The 11,775-nt window shown below is 41.9% G+C and overlaps 1 protein-coding gene across 21 annotated transcripts in view; it reads left to right on the top strand.

Annotated features, from left to right (window-relative positions):
• The window catches only part of SYTL4 (synaptotagmin like 4), a 90,718-nt gene that overhangs the window by 30,488 nt on the left and 48,455 nt on the right, over positions 1-11,775 (top strand). For 9 of the 21 annotated variants that reach the window (XM_032475249.1, XM_032475234.1, XM_032475240.1 and 6 more), the window contains 4 exons: positions 525-670; positions 1,460-4,498; positions 4,762-4,801; positions 5,272-11,273. The gene's annotated coding sequence lies outside the window, so the exon portion shown is untranslated. The remainder of the gene's footprint in view (positions 1-524; positions 671-1,459; positions 4,499-4,761; positions 4,802-5,271; positions 11,274-11,775) is intronic. The other 12 variants (XM_032475242.1, XM_032475237.1, XM_032475244.1 and 9 more) reach the window with 12 other exon arrangements.

Here is an 11,775-nt window from a genome sequence, read left to right as displayed (position 1 = left end):
TTCTACCAGTTTCCTCCTCTGGATGGTCAGCAGTGGCAACGGAAGGATGGAATTTTGACATCGTCCCTTGCCTTTTCTTTCTTTCTTGTTCTATTATTCTTTAAGGCCCTAGTTTCACTCTAAAATGATCCTGTTGTGATTTTTTTAAGACCTAAATAAAGAGATAGCATATGAAAAATCAGGTTTTCTTTGACGAGCAAAAGAAAGATGTGAAAAATGTGACACAGGCCAACCATAGGACCCATAGCACAGAGGGAAACAATCTTATTTTAAAAAGAAGACCACTTTTCACTTTAACTCCACTAGTCAAGTATCTTTTATTCAGAAATCTTGTTGTATCTTTTCAGTTCATGCTGAGGTGAGATCATTGTTAAGTTTACTGAGCTTCAAATAGAAAGGTATCTGGGAAGGGTGGACTCTCAGTAAACTTGTTTGTTTACTCAAAATGAGTGCCAGGACTCAACAAACTTGCGGAAGCTCCCTAGCGACTACCTGCACTTCTAATTGCAGTTTATTTTTGTCAGGCTTTGTTCCCATATACCCTTGGCTACACATTAAAAACAGCCTCAAGATTATCAAGCAGGAGTGTAAAGAGAACCACAAGGAGAATTTTAGGAGAAAGAAGCAGGGATTAAACCCAGGTGAAGAGATGTGCAGACAGTCGCTCCTTGTAAGTCTGAAGACAGAAATTTTGAATTGCATTATCTAAAAGGAATGGCAACAGCAAGGCAGGTGGAGATGTGACCTCAAAATCCTTGAAGATGAAACTTGTGATATTAGAGGAGGTATTATTAAGCAGAGTGGGGGAGTGGCTAGTAATGCAGGTTATGGTGTGAAATGGTCAGACTATATGCTACCGCATCAGCAAAAACTGTCCTTTGCATCAGGGCATGTTGATGCTTGAGTAATTGAGGCATTATAAGGCAGGCACCATCCTATTACAGTGACCACCATCCTTATGGAGCTTTATATAGGACGCTAGAGCAGTCTTCAGTGGTGTTTTTAAACAACAGAAAAGTTGCATGATGCACGCTTTCCTCTGATTCTGGTCCATGCAAGTCACTTCCTGTAAGGGAATGACTAATTTAGCAATGATATAACAGGTTCCATAGAAAGTACTCCTGTGATTGTCATCTAGAGTACTAAGATTACTTCCCACTTTACGAATGAGGGGAGGGTAATATTGATGAGAACCCCAAGGGGATAGAAAGGGCAGCAGCACTTTTGTAAAGAGGGAAGAGCAGACTGAATCCTGGGGACCTTTGGCTAGGGAGTGGGTCTGGGTCTGAGAAAGGCCTGTATGTGGGATACAACACATCTGTCATAGCCTATAGTTATCATAATCAAACTTTATCATTTTGCAAATGAGAAACCAAGGAACAGTGAGGTAAATAAATGCACAGCCATTTTTTCAAGTACACCTCATTAATTGAATGGGTTTATATCTTTTGATTCCCAGCTCAAGCATGATCCTGTTGGACTACAGTGCCCCTAACAGACATATACCAAAGAAAGATGGTCCTACTCAAGTGTGAAGAATCAAAGAGTTAACTAGACTTGGAGTGGATCTACTTTTTCCTTTTTAAGTTTGACTGAAACAAACTAGATGTTGAAAGAATGAGAAGATATCTTCTGCCTTGAGAACTTGATTTTTATGTGCGTTGAGAACTGAAGCATCCTAGCATGGTGTAACAGAAAGGCATTGGATATAAGTACTTATTTCTTCATTTGGCATTAATGTGTGACCTAATTCTCGGAGACACAGTTTCCTCATCTGTAAAGTGGAGATAGTAACGGTGCCTAATTTATACTGCTATTGTGAAGATTAAAAGAGATAATGCATGTAAAGCACTTTATACAGTATTCGGCATATGGAAATAGCTCAACAAATGTTCATTGGTCTTTCTTTTTCCACTTGTACAGGAGCTGGTCTAGTGCACTTAGCCTGGGTCAAAAATCATGGCTCTAAAGAGTTCTCTGAATTAGTTAAAGCCCTTTGGGCTGTATGTAGGATGGCTCATCTCTCTGTAAGTATATTCCCAAATATGGGTTTTAGCGTACGTTCAGATGTGGCTTTGCTCATCCAGCAAAACCCTAGACCACAAGAACTTTATTTTTATGATTCCTTTTCCTCCTCATTATTATCTTAGACTCCAGAAGACAGGGCTGAATTTCACAGGCAGCTCTGTAATTCAGGTTAAGAGACATAAGGCTAGAAAGTCCACCATAGCTGGACTTTGGGCTTTGCTTGTCCTCGGGCAGGGATTCTTAGCCTCCACAATACTGACATTTTCATCTGGATACTTCTCTGTTGCGTGTGGGGTGCTGTACTGTGCACTACAGGATGTTTAGCAGCATCCCTGGCCTCTACCCACTAGAATGCCAGTAGCACCCCATCCCTCCCCTGAGTTGTGATGACCAAAAGTATCTCCAGACATTGCCAAGTGTCCCCTGGGGAGGGGGCAACTTTGTTTCCAGTTGAGAATGAGCCTTAGGAGAAACGAATCTGCTAGCTCTTTGGCACACAAACATCCTGTAGTATAGGCTAATGAAATCTTTAGGAATGATTGGAAATTTAAAAGGCAAATGATGAGTGACTTCAGGCAGAGGAACAAGGAACAGTCTGGATTTTGAAAAAGAACCATTTTATTCATCAGGCCTTATGGATACAGAAATAAATAAAACATAGGTCCTGTTCTGGAGGAGCTCACATTTTAATGGGAGAGGCCACCACTTGAAAAATGAGAAAGCCATGGAGTGAGTGCTTTGTTGGGAAAAAATGGAAGTTGCTATGGGACAATGAGAGCCAGAGAATGGGCACCCATCATAGTTGGCTGCAGGGAAGGCTTTCCAGAAGACATCACATTTGAGCTGAAGAATGAGTAAGACAGCCTGGCAAAGATAAAGGGAGGATAGAAGAGACATAAGAGAATTGGGGGTTTGGAGGGAAATGCAAATCATTTAGGTTGGCTGGGAGAGGAGTGCTCAAGAACAAGGAGTGGTGGAAGAGAGGGCTTGTCAGACAGATAGGCAGATCATGAAAGTCCCTCTAAGTCACATGAAAGACTCAATTCTGAGAACTATCAAGAGCCATTGAGTTTCTCCATCATGCTGCTTAGATTTAGGGAAGATTAGCTGCAGTGTGGAAAACAGATTGGAAGTAAGGCGACCGGTCAGGAGGCTATTATTGTAGTCCGGGGAGAGATGATTTTAACTTGAGTTAGAGTAGTGGCAGTGGGAAGGAATTCAAGATCTATGGTGACCAGTCAGGAGGCTATTATTGTAGTCCGGGGAGAGATGATTTTAACTTGAGTTAGAGTAGTGGCAGTGGGAAGGAATTCAAGATCTATTTAGGTGATGAGAGCAGTAGGATTTGGGGACTAGTTAGGAATGAGGACAGTTTCTGGCTTGTGGTACTTGTCATGTTATTCACTAGTATGGAAGAGGTTTGGAAGGAAGATGAAGTTTAAGTTTGGAAAAGTTGAATTTGAATGTGATCATTGAGGTGGGGATATCTGGTCAGCATTAAATATATGAGTTTGACGATCAGGAGAAAATTTAGGGTAGAGATACAAGATTGAGAGTCATCAGGGGAAACTGAAGCTATGGAAATGAATGAGATTGTCCAAGGAGAATGTGTATACTGTAAAGAGATGAGGGCTCAGCTTATTCCTATGGCCTGGTTCTTCACTTCATTTGTGTCACATCCTCTGAGAGGCTTTCCTTGACAAATGTATGCAAAATATCACCCCATCACTCTATTCCTTTACCCTGTTTTTATTTAGTAACACATTACTATCCCATATTAGGTTAGGTATATAACCCATTAGCCTTTTGGTTACTCTCAGATATTTACAATAGTTTGACTAACAGGCATTAAAAAGTTCAACCACTCAAAACCAAAATTTCTATCTCACATTCAGTTTAAAGCTTCTGTAGCCTCCAACCTCCAGTGCCTCGGGACTAGAGATCACACAGATCTCCAGTGAAGAAAGGTGACTTGGTCTGTTCTTTCACTCTCCTTGCTCCACTTCCTCCCCTACTTGCTCTGCTGCTTGGGCTTCCTCCAGTGTGTGTGGGGGAGGGTAGGTAGAAAGAGGGAGTCTTAAAGGGACAGCCCAAACTTAATTGACTGTGGCTGGTGTAATCTGGCTATCAGTGTCCTTTGTAATGCCTCAATACTGCCTTTTTTGTAATGTGCTTTTGTAATTTCTTCAGAGACTCCTTCACTCCCCATCCGCCTAGCGGACCTCATCTCTGCACCATTCCTGATGGGGACAATGTGTGCCCTGACTGCCCTGCCTGTCTCCCTCCTTGGCTCTTGCCTACACAACTTTCTTCTCATGGAATCCTCATTCTTGCTGCTGGAGTTGCCAGATACACTCTAAGAAAACTCCCTGGCCCACTGAAAACATGGTCCCTTGGAAGCCTAGACCTCTTTCTTTGCCCTGCTGCTGTGAACAACTTCAACCAGCCTCCTGCCTTCAGATTTCTTCAGGTAAAAGTCAAGCACAAGTTTCTATCTTCTTTGACACCACAGGACACATGTGAAGTTCTCCCATGAACTCTTCCTGCTTCAGTGGCAACACAGGCAGGCCTAAAAATTTCTGTTGTGCAGAAGACTTCAGCCTGGGAGTAAGATGCCAGTTTCCCCTCTTGAAAGGTTTAACTGGGACCAGTTTGCTTGGCTTGAGCAGGGGAAATGCAGTGCTTTCTGTTCCTATGAATTCCCCTCAAAAAATTCTCTTTCTTTTCCTCTAGTTAATCTCTAGAATTCTCCTATATGGAATGGAAATGACTGGTGAGTAATGATAATTGAAATACCAGTTTAGCTACCTCTTAGTAAGTCTTATTTAATGTGTTATTTATTACTGAGAAGCAATATAAAGTACTAGTTAAGAACATGGACTCTGGAACCATTCTGGCTTCAGATCTCACCATTTGACTTCTCTGTGTGCCTCAGTTCCTTTATTTGTAAAATGGGAATAATAATGGTATCTACATTATGGGATTTTTGTGAGGACTGAATGTGTGTGTGAGAGTCTTAGATTCATATTTTAGAGTAATAGCAAGTGCTATGTGTGTTTGCTATTAGTGCTGTTTATTTTTCTTTGACTTAGAACGTTAGCTCCATGTGTGCAAGATCTTTTTTTGTTTACTGCTGCATTCCCAGCTCTTAAAAACAGTTCATTTAACAGGCACTAGTAAATGTTAGTGCCCTCAGACTTCTCCTGAATAAATTAATGTGACACTTAAACTTTCAATGTTAAGGTATGGGCAGAGAATGTGGGGTCTGAGAAGAATAAGAAAGATAATGAAAGATAGGAGAACCAGGAGACTGCAGTGTTCCAAAAGCCATAGGAGAGGAGACTTTAAAAAGAAGAAATGGGCAACAGTGGCAAAAGAAAATAAAACAGATACGGCCATTAACTTTTGTAACAAGGCGCCCCTATCTTTTGCTTTCATATCCTGGTAAGTAATGGTTTTCCTTCCTTCAGAGATACTTTTATTAGAATGAATGACCATTCAGATTCAAATCTTTGAATAGGTCTTAAAAGTCATCAGCCTCCAAAGAACAAACCAGTCCTGCACTTATTTAGTTTTGGCCATGACTGCAAAGGACCCATCTTCAATACATTTCAGTACATTTTCCCTGACCTGGACTCTCCTCTTGAATGAAACAGCAAAACCTGCTATTAACATCTGCATACAACTCCATGCCACTCCTGCTAAGGATACCCTTCTCCCTTTTCCCTTCCCCTAATCCATCCCCTCTTTTCAAGAGTATGAGTAGTATATATAAAGAACCCTTACAACTCAGTAATAAATGACAAATAACCCAACTTAGAAATGGACAAAGGATTTGAATAGGCATTTCTTCGAAGAAGATATACTAGTGGCTATTTAGTTCACAAAAAGATTGTCAACATAATTAGTTATTAGGGAAATGCAAATCAAAACTACAGTGAGATACCACTTCACGCCCACTGGATGTCTAATTAAAAAAAATACAACAATAACCAGTGTTGTGGAGGATGTGTTAAATTGGAACCCTCATACCTTGCTGGTGAGGATGTAAAATGGTGCAGCCACTTTGGAAAGCAGTCTGGCTATTCTTCAAAAGATTAAACATAGAGTTATCATATGACCCAGCAATTCCACTCCTAAGTGTATACACAAGAGATTTGAAGACATATGTTTAAAAAATTCACACATAAATGTTTATATCAGCATTATTCATAATAGCCAAAGTGTGGAAACAACTCAAATATCTATCAGTTGATGAATGGAGAAGCAAAATGTGGCCTATGCATATAGTGGAATACTATTCAGCCATAAAAAGAATGAAGAATAATTTGAGTGATGTCACCACAAATGGAGAACTGCAGGGCTCCTTGAATGGCTGTAATTATCTACTGAATAAAGTCCAGATTCTTTAACATGACTTACAAGACCTCTGAAGTTCTAATCCCTACCCATCTGTTATGGGTTGAATTACATCCTTCCCAAAATTCATTTGTTGAAGTCCTAAACCCCCAGTACCTCAGAATATGTCCTAATTTGGAAATTGGGTCATTGCAGATGTAATTAGTTAAGATGAGGTCACTATGATGGGCCCTAATGCAATATGATTGATGCATTTATAAAAAGGGGAATTTTGAACACAGGGACACATATACTAGGAGAATGCCATGTGAAGATGAAGGCAGAGATCAGGGTGATGCTTCTGTAAGCCAAAAAATGCCAAAGACTGCCAACAGACCACCAGTAGCTAGGAAAGAGGAACAGATGTTTTTTTTCCCTCATGGCTCTAAGAAAGAACTAACTATGAAGACACCTTGATCTTGGACTTCAAGCCTCCAGAACTGAGACAATAAGTTTCTGTTGTTTAAAGCCACTCACTTTGTGGTACCTTGTTACCACAGCCTTAGCAAATTAATACACCATCTTTCTAGCTTCATCTCTGATCACTTTTTCCTTACACTTTATGCTCCAGCAACACCAACTTCCCTGTACTTCCTTTGCATAGACCTCATGTTTCCCACATTTGTGCTTTTGCCTATGCTATTCTTTTGCCTGAAATACCCTTTCTGGTCTAGGTAATTCTTACTCATTTTTTAAGTTTCAGAGAAGCTATTACTTTTCGCAGAAACTCTTCACTGCTCACTGCCCACCAGGCTGGTTCAAGTGGCCTTCCTTGGTGCTCCCACATATCCTGCATATCTCCCCAGCTCTGCACTTTCCACATCATATTATAATATTATGTTTATGGTTTGTCTGCCTCCCCTCAGTCCATGTGATAAACTGTGAACTCCTTGAGGAAAGGGTCACCAAAATATCAGTGCCTAGTATGGTATACTTTGCATGTAGTAGATGCTCAATACATATTTTTGAATAAAAGGGTGTGCTCTCAATATTTACTCATCTTCTTTCTTCCCATAGCATCTGCTAAAGTGCTTCACATGCAATGAGGGCTTAGTACATCTTGACCGGTGGTTCTCAACTGAGGACATTTGGCAATATCTGGAGACATTTTTGGTCATCACTACTGACATCTAGTGAGTAGAGGCCAGAGATGCCGCTAAACATCCTACGGTGCACAGGACAGCCCTTCCCTCCCCACTTCCCGTCCCACACCCCTCCTTCCCGGCCAACAGCAAAGCAAAGCGTTAACTGGTCCAAAAGGTCAATAGTGTAGAGGTGGATAAACCCTGATCTTGCCTGAATAAGAGACTGAATCTACTTTTTACATGCTATGCTTACTGTAGACCACTAGTGCACTACATTTGCTTTGTCAGGAAGCCTGTTTTTTCCTTGTTTTTTTTTTTTTTTATTAACAAAAGTAAGCTTATCCAACCAGAAATGGAGTGTCCTGGAAACCAGAATTAAGACTTTGGCAACTGAGATGTACCGGATCGACAGGAGAACAGATATGTAAGTTATAATACTTTTATGCCTGGAATGCTCTCTAGCAGTGAAAATGAATGAATTAAAGCTACAGGGATACATTTCCTAAGCATAATGTTGAGTGAGGATAGCAAATTGCAGAAGGTACATACAGAGTGATACTACTTATGTACAGTACTCTATATTGTTTAGGGATAGACATATATGTAGTAAATGTAGAAATATATACATGGAAATGATCAAGATCAAATCTGGGACAGTGAAAACCTCAGGATTGAGGTGTTACAGAAGGCTTCTATTGCACTGACAATGCCTTATTTCTTAAGCTCAGTAGTGGGCATATTCTTGTTATATTATTTTTATACAGTTATGTATTTTTGAAATATTTAATACTTTTAAAAGAGAATGATTGTGCAATACTGAGGCATCCTGTTACTTAGGGCTGGGGAAAATCTCCATCTTATTAGTTTGCACTAGCCAGAACTAACATGGTAAAAATCAAACAACTCATTAAATCCGATCATTCAGTATGGGACAGGAGTTTATGTATTCTCCATAGGATAATCATAAATTCCTGTTTCCATTGTTGCAGCTGGTTACTGTCTGGGTTTGCTTGCATTGGACCCCTCACAATATTTGGCAGAAGAATTAGAGCACAGCATCCTTGTGGCAAACAAGGAGAATCAAACAGAAATGGGCAGCAGTTTGCAGAACACAGAATCTGTGTAAACAGGCACTAACTTAGTTTTGCTTCATCATTTATGTTTATCTCTGTGTGTCTGTAGCTAGTTCAGTGAGACTGTCTTAGAGTAAATGAGTCAGATCCCACTTTCTCTTCAATGAGGTAGACCTTGGAGAGTGAGAAACTGTACGTATAGAAGGAAGTAAAAACATTAAATAATATCTGGAAATTTTGCTGAGGAATAAGGGGATTGGACTAAAAATTTTCTGAAGTCCCTTCTGGCTCAGGGTGTTTCCAGTTCTGCCAAGGATCACCTGTAAAGAAGGAGTGGGGAAGTGCTTGGTCTGAGTTCCCACAGGCCAGGTTAGGGAGGGGAACACATTCAAAGCCCAGGCCTGAGCAGAGTGGGCCCTGAGGGCTGAGTTGGCAAAGCTGGACAGAACAAAAGGACTTCCATTTTGAAGTGACTTCTTCACACTTCAGGCTGTGGGCGGGGTGTTGAAGGGCGAAAGTATGGAAGGAAACTCTGGGTAGAGCCTGGGAGCTGAATTTTACTGTTTTGTCTGCTAGAATTAAAATGATTTTTTCTTTTTCTTTTAAGATTTTTCAAAAAAAATTATATCATCAAAACCATATTTGCTAATAAGAAAGTTGAAAAATACAAAAACAGAGGAGGAAAACAAAAAATTTGTTTAGTTCCGCCACCTAGAGATAGCCACTATTAATATTTTGCATATTTCTTTTTAGTCTTTTTCCATGCATATCTACTCATTTTCACTAATTGTTGTGATCATGTATTAATGTTGTATCTTACTTTCAAACAATATTAGAGCATAAGCATTTTCCTGTCATTATGAACTATGTGCAAACATCATTTTTATTGTCTGTATAATATTCCATTATATGACTATACTGTAATTTAATTAACCATTGAAGCATTGTGTTTTTTCCTAGTATTTTATTATTCTAAGTAATACCGGGGTTAACATCATTGTACAAAAAGTTTGGGTACATCTCTGTTTCCTTAGGAAACATTCATTCATTATACAACTATTAGGGAGGGCTTACTATGTGCCAGCTACTATGCTAGGTGCCAAGTTTCTGCCTTGGGTGGGATGTTGTCATTTACTAAGACAAGAAACACTGGAGGAGGAGCAAATTTAGGAGAAAAGATGGTGGGTTCATCTTTGGAAGTGCTGAGATTGAGGTGCCTGCAAGAAGTCACATGGAGATGTCAAGAAAGCAGAGCTCAGTGAAGAGGTCTAGATAGAGCTATAAAATTACAGTCATGGCCATATAGATGGTAATTAATACCAAATGCATGAAAGATCATTTAGGGGGGGCAGAGTATATGTAGCCTAGTCCTGAGAATGTCTGGCTTTCAGAGGTTAGATAGCAGAAGTGGAATCTACAAAGGAGACTGAAGAGAGGGCAAAGGGGTAGGAGGAAAAACAAAAGAGTATGGCCTCATAGATGCCTCAGGAAAACTTTCAAGGGGGAGGAAATGGTTAACAGTGTAAAATGTAGGGGAGAGGTCAAGCAAAATAAGGAGTGAAAATGCCTTTATCTGTCTATCTACTATCTATCTATCTATTTATACAGATTTATTGAAACAGGGATCATTGGTTGGGTATCTTGTTGAGCACAGTTTCAGTGGAGTGTTGGTGGAAGGAAGCCAAATTGCTGAGTAAGAAGTAAGGGAATGCAGATTGCAAATGTACCTGTAAAGTACATTTTCAGTAAATTTGCCCATAAAGAGGAGCTGGAGAGGTACCTAGTGTGTAGGGAGGATATTTTTTTTAAAGATGGCAGAGACTTGAGCATATTTAATTGCTGGTGACAGATCAGAGGAACTTGAGTGTGGTTAATGGCTGATGCTAAGAATGGAGGGAGATAGAGGGAGGGAGAGGAATCTATAATTACTGGGTAGATATAAACATTTAATAGTCTATTGATACAGATTGCTCACATACTTTCTAAAAGGGTTTTTAACCAACATACACTCCTACTACCAATTATGAGAAAGCTTGTTTGGTGGCTACTTTATCATTAAGTGTTATAAAAACAAACAAAAACCTTTGCCGAAGAATTTCATTATTCTACTTTGCTCTTCTTTGATTACTAGTGAGTTGACTGTTTTAACCAGTTGTGTTGGTGTGTGAATTTAGTCTATGTCCTTTGCCCAAAACGTTTCTATTTTAGACAGAGACTTTTATTTGCCATAAAAGGCTGAAAGTCAAAGGATCAGAATGGTATCATATTTTATCTTCCCAAGTTATACGGTCTAGAGTCTTCATCTTAGAAGTCCACAATTTGACAACTTTTGGCTCAGCGGAGCGGAAAAGAAAGATGATGTATCATCTGAGAGAGACTCCCATCCTCAGTCCTCAAGCTCCCTTTGCTAAACTGGGACGGCATTCCCCCAGTGCCTTAAGGCTCTGGCTCCCAGAGTCCCCCTTGGGGTGGGGCGGCCCCCTACCGAGGAGCCCGGAGCGCCAAGCGGCCCCTTTAAGAGTCCAGCTCCTCCCCGCTCCAGGGAAAGTTGCAGCTTTTTCCGCCTCCCAGGAGGGTGAGAAGAGCCGGCGGCCGGAGCAGGGTTGCGATCTTCCCGGAGCCCGAGACCCTCCCCTGAATCCGGCACTGGGACGTCTCGCCCTCTCGTGGCTCCTGTTGCAGGTAACAGGTAGGTCCGTGGTCCGCGACCGCCCCTCCGCCCTCCGTCCCGACGCCTCCTGTGCCCCTAGTCCCTTTTCGCTGCCTAAGCGCCCCCACCCCCATCTCGGGAATCTGCGCCCTTCCCTCCCCGCCCTTCCGCTCTCCCAGTCTTGCTTTCTCCCCAGCTGACCCCCTGTCCCCTCTCCCCGTCCACCTTCGTGGACCGCACCCCCCCACGCTTTGACTCCCGTCTGCTAGGGCGGTCCCTCCCCGCCACTTTGCTTTCTCCCGGGCACCCCTGGCCCCTTCTCCGGCCCATCGGCTGCCGCTGCAGTCTGTGCCCCTCGGGGCTCTGCCTCCTCCCGAGTGCCCGGCTTTTCCCGCCCTTCGGAGCCGGGGCCCCTCCCGAGAGCCTGCCCCGGGGGCGGGGGTGAGGCCGAGTTCCTAGCGGGAACTGCGCCCTCCCGGGCGTCGAGTCACCTTTTCGGCAGTGCCTCTCGCAGCGTCCGGCCATCGCGCGGGGTCTCGGC

Source organism: Camelus ferus, chromosome X, assembly GCF_009834535.1.
Source record: "Camelus ferus isolate YT-003-E chromosome X, BCGSAC_Cfer_1.0, whole genome shotgun sequence".
Taxonomy (NCBI): domain Eukaryota; kingdom Metazoa; phylum Chordata; class Mammalia; order Artiodactyla; family Camelidae; genus Camelus; species Camelus ferus.
This window is presented reverse-complemented; position numbering and strand designations above follow the sequence as displayed.